The following is a 9,336-nucleotide window of genomic DNA, read 5'->3' on the forward strand; positions in this document are numbered from 1 at the left end:
ACGTCTAACATCGGCGTAGCTCTTGGTGATTACGAGTCGCGTAGGGTTTTACCTGAATATGAATAAATTTTCTCGGTTGCTCATGAATAACCTCGGCCCCGGTGAATTGATCATCGTTTACTTGGTTCGACAAAGGAGAATGACGTTTCCGGTCACATGTGGTTTCAAAAGGTGTGACGTTAAAACTCGAATGAAAATCATTGTAGTATGAGGATCCGGTTAAGGAAAATACTTTCCTCAAGTAAATTTGAAGTTGGTAATACAAATTCGTATTATGGTTTTCAAGACTTAAATCGTATGTTTGTTCGGTCCGTCGGGTTTTGGATGATACGCGGTACTCATGTCTAAGCGGGTTCCCAAGGTTCCTTGTAAAACTAGAAGTGAAACGAGTATTTCGATACGGAATATTTGACAAGGATACACCGTGTTGGAATAGAATCTCTTAAGATACGTTTGAACAAGTTAGTTAGGGTTCGAAAAATGTTCGTTAGGACTATTCACCCTCATGGCGAATACTAATGTAATATGAGGAATTTCTCTATCCATGGAGAAATGTTACAAGGAGTTTCTTTAAACGAAAATGCGAGCGATAAAGATAGGAGTGAAATGAGGACTTAGAATAGGATGAGCTTACATCTCGAGGTTGCCATAACGTGCCTCTAGTTGTCAAAAGTTGAAGTCTGAAAGAGAAACGAGGTAGTACACGTAGTTGTATAGTTCGGGGTTGAATAATAGTTGACCGATTATCAGAAACACAAGGGCGTTAAGTCAAAGAAGAGTGAAGTATCGTTGGATGGTGTGCTATCTTAAATTCCAGTAATATCAGACGGTAACGGTGAAATATCAGAGGTGTGTAGTGTGGTACGTGATGACGAGAAAATTGATCGGATCCACAATTTAGTATTTGACTTCTTCGTGCAAAATAACGAATTTTAGTTACGTTAATTTTTGAGTCGAGAGAGTATGCCTTTCGGCGTTCATGTAGAAATATTTCCATGTTTGAGTTCCATCTGTTGCTATACGATTTTAACTAGAAATGTTGGTGTGAAGAATCACGCTCAAGGTTCGAACACGGAGAGGTTTAAAGTTTTTCCCTTAGTGAGTTAACGAGTTTAAAAGTCGGGTAACACGAGAAAAGTCAGAAATGAATCTTCGGTGATAACAGGCGAGTTCTAAGATTTTACGAATACAAGTCTGAGTTGAGAGAGTTTCATGATCACGTGTGGCTTGATTTCGAGATTGATTGTAATGTCTTGACCATTAACATCATGGTCTAGAAAATTTGACTTCGTTTAGCAGAAATTCTCACTCGGAGAATTTGGCATAGAGTTGCTCTTTTCTCAAAGTTCGAGCGTAAGATGATGATGTTGTTCGTTTGCCTTCTTTACTTGAATAAGTTAAGATGTCATCTATAAATGTGATAACAGATTTGTCTAGATAAGTTGCATACGTGGTTTAGGAGGTTCATGAATACGGACGAGCCTTGGATAAATCGAATGGTACTAAGAGGGATTTACAACTAACGTTGCGAGTTCGGAAAAGACTCAGGAGACATCGTCTCCCTTAACCCCCAATTGATGATAACTGGAACGGAGGTCGTTTTGGTATACACACGGGATTCATGCAAGAAGTCATGAGGTCATGGATGCGAGGGAAAGGGTATCGGTTTCCAACCGAAAATTACTCAGTTCACGATAATCTATACAAGATGATGGGGAAACATTTTTTTTTTCGAGCTCCCTAGTTCTATAGGTGTCAAGTCAAAAGTCTTAACGTATATCCTCCAATAAAATTTATAGGCACACAATATTTTCCGTTGGTCACTTAAATCGTCTAAGTAGTATCTAGGGAAAAAGTGGAATGTAAAGAGCACGAGTCAAAGACTTGTTTATAAAATGTCTAACGGTAACCGGATCGAATAAACATGAAACGTGAGAATTTCGAGAACAAACATACCCGTGACTAGTCCATCGTCGTCTCGGGCATCCTAGGCGTTGATGTTGAAAGTTTAACGGCGTGCGTTGGGGTTGATTTTCTTATTTGAGCACGCACTCCTAAAATGACCCGGTTGGCCACATTCAAAACAAACACCCGTCTTGGGTGCATTGTGCTCCTTTTGGGCGACGGGAGCGGTATTCCTACAATCGTGGGCTACATGGCCACTTCTTTGACACTTCAAGCAAAATGGTTTGCCACATTCGCCTAAATGATGTTTGTAGCACTCGTTACAATACGGTAGGTGTCCGGTATAACCTTTCTTGCCGTCGGAGGTGTAAGGCTTCTTAGCAAAGTTGTTGTTGCTTGATTGAGAGGGTTCCCACTTCCTTTTGTTGCCGCCCGATTTATCCTCGGCCTTAGGTGCCGGAACTACGATTTCGTCAACCGTTTCAATTAGTTGGCGAGCCATGTTCATAGCGGCTTGATGAGTAGTGGGTTTGGATGACATCACCCCTTGTTTGATGCTTTTTGGAAGACCGAGCATGTAGAGCTCAATCCTTTGAGATTCGGGGTTAACAAGATTAGGACACATCAAGGATAGTTCGGCGAAGCGTTGATTATAAGTCTTAAGATCGTTTCCGACCGCTTTCAAAGCTCTTAGTTCTTCCTCGAGCTTTCGGGTTTCTTCGCGCGGAAAATATTCAACAATCATCTTTTCCTTTAGATCGGCCCAAGAGAGGGCATGAGCTTCATCGGTACCCACCGATTGAACATAGGTGTTCCACCATGTTAGAGCAATTCCGGAGAAAGTGTGAGTGGAGTATTTGACCTTGTCTTGGTCCCGACAACCGCTTATGCTAAAGACGGCTTCCGTTTGCTCAAACCATCGGGTGAGCACGACCGGTCCCCCGGTTCCATCAAAAGTGTGAGGTTTGCACCCCATGAAAGCTTTATAGGAGCATCCCTCGTTTGAGTTTCCGGCTCCATTGTTGTTGTCGTTGTTGTTGTTGTTGTGGTTGTTATTATTATTGTTGTTGGATGAGTGACCGGCCATGGCCGCATCTACGGCGGTAGCTATCATCCGTTCGAGAGCTTGTTCGGGAGTTTCATTGCGGCGTACACGACGAGGAGCCATTGTTCCTTCAAGACACAAGAATATCGTTGGTTAGTATTTTCAACAATACTAACCGGAGTATGGATTAAGGATAGAGAGAAAATTTTCCTTGACTCGCCCTAAATTCTTTATGTCATAATGTCGGAACGTCCATGTGAATCACCGTAATATAATCCCGGAAATTATATTACCCTGATTCTCATGTGCATTTAACATTACTTCATAAAGTCAAGGTGGCGCATCAACAAAATTTATCAACGTAAGATCAAGATCGAATACGAGTTAGATATGATAGAAGAGTTCGAGTATAAATGCACAAATAGTCAAGTAATTCCTACTTCAGTCTATATGCCGGTTGTAGTCTAGATTCACCTATGTACCCTATGACTCGGGGTGGACACAAATGAACTCTAAATCCCTACAACCCAGGCTCTGATACCAACTGTAGCGACCCCGACAAATCGTCAAGTGACGGCGTCAGCTACGTGGGTCCCATCACCTGATTATAAGTCTTTAAGATAACGTTTGACCAAAATATGTCGCCTTCATTTCAAAATAAAGATTGTTTCAAAGTTTACAAGAATTGTTCAACCAAAAGTTAAGTTACAACGTTATAAGTACGATTGAAATCCAGGCGACACAGTTTAAAGTAAAGTCAAAAGACGTTCCACGAAAAGCATGTATACTCGACATCCAATGCAAGTATCAAATAATGAGCGGAAGCATGTATCACATATCGTGCAAGACCTGAGAAAAACATAGAAATCTGTCAACGAAAACGTTGGTGAGATCATAAATGTATTTGTAAAAGTATATTTTGAATCACAAGGTTTAGTATCAAGGCGTATACATCTCTAAAGATGTGTTTGTAAACCACAAGATTTAGTATAAAGTGAATATCAAGCGTATACATCCCAAAGGATGTTGTCTGTATCACGAGCACCCAATTACCAAAACTTAACTGAATCTTCCCTCTGAATTTTGAATATAGTGTTAGAACATACACTATGCACGTTGAAATTATATTTCATCCACTAACGGTAGCGAACCGTCTGAATGAGGGTTCGTTAAACCCGTATGGCCACACAACATAATCACTCGCTTACACTTACACCCTGCAAGTGGAACTAATGGTAATTGGATTGAGGACTTTTGTTCTAACTCGTCTGTATCTTTGTATTCGTATTTGTGTTCAAAGTATAAAAGTATGAAAAGTATATATACATGTGAAATGTATATAAATATGTAATGTATATGTTTCTCAGCCCACGATTTAAAGAATAAAAGTTGTTGAAAAGGTGGGACTATGATCTCACCTCGAGTGCACGAGTATAAATGTACTTCACAAAGTAAACGTGTGCATGAAAGTTGCTTAGCCTTGACCTAAACAAGTAAGTTATATCAATTAACCGGTTACGACACAAGGTCGGGTGAAATGTGTTCAATTAGTCCTATGGCTCGTTACGACTCAATCATAATAGCATGTGAATCAAATTGTCATGTTTCATGCAAGGTACAAGTATAAAACATGTTAGAACGATTGCACAAATATTTGGTTAAGTTTGATTAAAAGTCAACTTGGTCGGGTCAAAGTCAACAGAAAAGTCAACGGGGTCGGGTTGGATATCCGACAATTTTTCTAAGTTACATAATCATATATGAGCATGTTGGCCAAGTTTCATGTTAATCGGAAGTCCGTAGCATAGCAAACATTTTCATGTCAAATGACCAGGCGAACAGCCAGTTTTTAGCTAAATGGGACGGCGTCCTGTGAAGCTAGACGGCGTCCCGGCTTGAAGGCTGGGACGGCGTCCCGAGAAGCTAGACGGCGTCCCGGCTTGAAGGCTGGGACGGCGTCCCGAGAAGCTAGACGGCGTCCCGGCTGGTTTCCAGGCCCTGTTGTTTCTAAGTGCACGAACCAACAATCAAACCAACCCAAATTACAAACCGCAAACAATTAGAACATGTATTTTATATCACCGGAAAGGTAATTTGACGAGGAAAACACCTAGACACATTTCATCAAGCAATTCAACACTTACACACCCCAAAACCGCATTTAAACGTCCATAATCAAGGTTCAAGTTCCAAATATGCATTTCATGATTCGGGCAACCAATTTACATGTATGATATGCCGTTTCGAAGGTAATCATACACACATTGCAACAAAATTATTATCTACAATATTTCATAGCATTTGGTGCATCAAAAGTTCATCTAAAGCTTATCAAACTCTAACGAAAATTCACAAAAATCAATAGTCATGAGTTTGATGTTTCCTTAATCAACCTATACATCAAAACGAAGCTAAAGATACTAGTAACACAATTAAAACATGCACTTTAACAATCTAACAACATTAACTCATCCAAAATCAAGGGTTTAGCACACCCATTTCAAATGTTCAAACTAGTTACTCCAAACCACAAATCGAGCAAACAAAACATATATTCATGTTACACACGAGCCATAGACACTAACTAACACAATTTCAAGTATATAAAACGAATTTAGAGAAATTTAGTGTTTTAGAAATGTTACCCAAAATGGATGAAATTGGTACCAAATCGAAGAGGATGATGAGAGGATCACGAATATGTAATTTGTTTTGAAGTTTGCTTCCCGATCCGAATTTAGATGATGATTCTATGAAGTTGGGGTTTGTGTGTGTTCTTGCTAGAGAGAAAGAGAGAGAGGGAGATGATGGAAATGGTGGAGAAATGGGTTGACTAGTTGACCTAGTCAACTAGTTTGCCCATTTGGCAACTCCGGTCCCTCGAGTTTCAAAGCGGGTGCGGGATTTAACCGATCGAATATTTTTAAAACGCTCGAGTAAACGGGTGATGTCAAAATTAAATAGCGGGAATATGATGAACGTTACTCACGGAAACCATTAATTTAAATACGAAAGATTATGTTTAAAAAAAAAGACGGTGTTAAAATTAAATTTAACGGAAAAACGCGGGATGTTACACTTTAGCAAAACATTTCTTCAAATTTGAGACGTGGAAAGTGTTATGTACAGCCGCGAGTTGTTGAGGTAGCTCCAGTTGGTAAGCTACTGGTCCGACACGATCTGTAATCTTGAATGGTCCAATGTACCTTGGATTTAGTTTCCCCCGTTTACCAAATCGAACAACGCCTTTCCAAGGTGAAACCTTAAGCATGACCATTTCTCCAATTTCAAACTATATATCTTTTCTTTTACTGTCAGCGTAGCTCTTTTGTCGACTCTGGGCGGTTTTCAATCTTTGTTGAATTTGGATAATTTTCTCGGTAGTTTCTTGTATTATCTCCGGACCCGTAATCTGTCTATCCCCCACTTCACTCCAACAAATTGGAGACCTGCACTTTCTACCATAAAGTGCTTCAAACGGCGCCATCTCAATGCTTGAATGGTAGCTGTTGTTGTAGGAAAATTCTGCTAACGGTAGATGTCGATCCCAACTGTTTCCGAAATCAATAACACATGCTTGTAGCATGTCTTCAAGCGTTTGTATCGTCCTTTCGCTCTGTCCATCAGTTTGTGGATGATAGGCAGTACTCATGTCTAGACGAGTTCCTAATGCTTGCTGTAATGTCTGCCAGAATCTTGAAATAAATCTGCCATCCCTATCAGAGATAATAGAGATTGGTATTCCATGTCTGGAGACGAATTCCTTCAAATACAGTCGTGCTAACTTCTCCATCTTTTCATCTTCTCTTATTGGCAGGAAGTGTGCTGATTTGGTGAGATGATCAACAATTACCCAAATAGTATCAAAACCACTTGCAGTCCTTGGCAATTTAGTGATGAAATCCATGGTAATATTTTCCCATTTCCATTCTGGGATTTCGGGTTGTTGAAGTAGACCTGATGGTTTCTGATGCTCAGCTTTGACCTTAGAACACGTCAAACATTCTCCTACGTATTTAGCAACATCGGCTTTCATACCCGGCCATCAAAAATGTTTCTTGAGATCCTTGTACATCTTCCCCGTTCCAGGATGTATTGAGTATCTGGTTTTATGAGCTTCTCTAAGTACCATTTCTCTCATATCTCCAAATTTTGGTACCCAAATTCTTTCAGCCCTATACCGGGTTCCGTCTTCCCGAATATTAAGATGCTTCTCCGATCCTTTGGGTATTTCATCCTTTAAATTTCCCTCTTTTAAAACTCCTTGTTGCGCCTCCTTTATTTGAGTAGTAAGGTTAGTGTGAATCGTTATAGTCATAGATTTTACTCGAATGGGTTCTCTGTCCTTTCTGCTCAAGGCGTCGGCTACCACATTTGCCTTCCCCGGGTGGTAATGAATCTCAAAGTCGTAATCATTCAATAATTCAATCCACCTACGCTGCCTCATATTCAGTTGTTTCTGATTAAATATGTGTTGAAGACTTTTGTGGTCGGTATATATAATACTTTTGACCCCATATAAGTAGTGCCTCCAAGTCTTTAATACAAAAACAACCGCGCCTAATTCTAAATCATGCGTCGTATAATTTTGCTCGTGAATCTTCAATTGTCTAGACGCATAAGCAATCACCTTCGTCCGTTGCATTAATACACAACCGAGACCTTGCTTTGATGCATCACAATAAATCACAAAATCATCATTCCCTTCAGGCAATGACAATATAGGTGTCGTAGTTAGCTTTTTCTTCAATAATTGAAACGCCTTTTCTTGTTCATCCTTCCATTCAAATTTCTTCCCTTTATGCGTTAATGCAGTCAAGGGTTTTGCTATTTTGGAGAAATCTTGGATGAATCTTCTGTAGTAACCAGCCAATCCTAAAAATTGACGTATATGCTTCGGAGTTTTTGGGGTTTCCCACTTTTCAACGGTTTCGATCTTTGCCGGGTCCACCTGGATACCTTCTTTGTTCACTATGTGACCGAGGAATTGAACTTCTTCCAACCAAAATGCACACTTTGAAAACTTAGCGTACAGTTTTTCTTTCCTCAATACTTCTAGCACTTTTCTCAAATGTTCTTCGTGCTCTTGATCATTATTTGAGTAAATAAGTATGTCATCGATGAAAACAATGACAAACTTGTCAAGATATGGCCCACACACTCGGTTCATAAGGTCCATGAACACAGCTGGTGCGTTAGGCAATCCAAACGGCATAACCATAAACTCGTAATGACCATAACGCGTCCTAAAAGCAGTTTTTGGAATATCATCCTCCTTTACTCGCATTTGATGATATCCAGAACGTAAATCGATCTTCGAATAAACCAACGAGCCTTGTAGTTGATCAAATAAGTCGTCAATTCTCGGCAGTGGATAACGGTTTTTGATGGTAAGTTTGTTCAACTCTCTGTAGTCAATACACAACCTAAATGTACCATCCTTCTTCTTGACAAACAAAACAGGAGCTCCCCATGGTGATGTGCTTGGTCGAATGAAACCACTTTCTAATAGTTCTTGCAGTTGGCTTTGCAGGTCTTTCATCTCACTGGGTGCGAGTCTATAAGGAGCACGAGCTATTGGTGCAGCTCCTAGTACAAGATCTATTTGAAATTCAACAGATCGATGTGGAGGTAGTCCCGGTAATTCTTTCGGAAATACATCGGGAAATTCTTTTGCGACGGGAACATCATTGATGCTCTTTTCTTCAGTTTGTACTTTCTCGACGTGTGCTAGAACAGCATAGCAACCTTTTCTTAATAGTTTTTGTGCCTTCAAAATACTAATAAGATGTAGCTTCATGTTGCCCTTTTCTCCGTACACAATTAAGGGTTCTCCTTCTTCTCGTACAATGCGAATTGCATTTTTATAACATACGATCTCTGCTTTCACCTTCTTCAGCCAGTCCATGCCAATTATTACATCAAAACTCCCTAACTCTACTGGTATCAAATCAATATTAAATATTTCGCTACCCAGTTTAATTTCTCGATTCCGGATTATATTATCTGCTGAAATTAATTTACCGTTTGCTAATTCGAGTAAAAATTTACTATCCAACGACGTCAATGGACAACATAATTTAGCACAAAAATCTCTACTCATATAGCTTCTATCCGCACCCGAATCAAATAAAACGTAAGCAGATTTATTGTCAATAAGAAACGTACCCGTAACAAGCTCCGGGTCTTCCTGTGCCTCTGCCGCATTAATATTGAAAACTCTTCCGCGGCCTTGTCCATTCGTGTTCTCCTGGTTCGGGCAATTTCTAATAATGTGGCCCGGTTTTCCACATTTATAACAAACTACATTGGCATAACTTGCTCCGACACTACTTGCTCCGCCATTACTCGTTCCGACACCATTTGTTCCTTTTGTTCTGTTAACC

This window comes from Rutidosis leptorrhynchoides, chromosome 11, assembly GCF_046630445.1.
Source record: "Rutidosis leptorrhynchoides isolate AG116_Rl617_1_P2 chromosome 11, CSIRO_AGI_Rlap_v1, whole genome shotgun sequence".
In the NCBI taxonomy this organism is placed as follows: domain Eukaryota; kingdom Viridiplantae; phylum Streptophyta; class Magnoliopsida; order Asterales; family Asteraceae; genus Rutidosis; species Rutidosis leptorrhynchoides.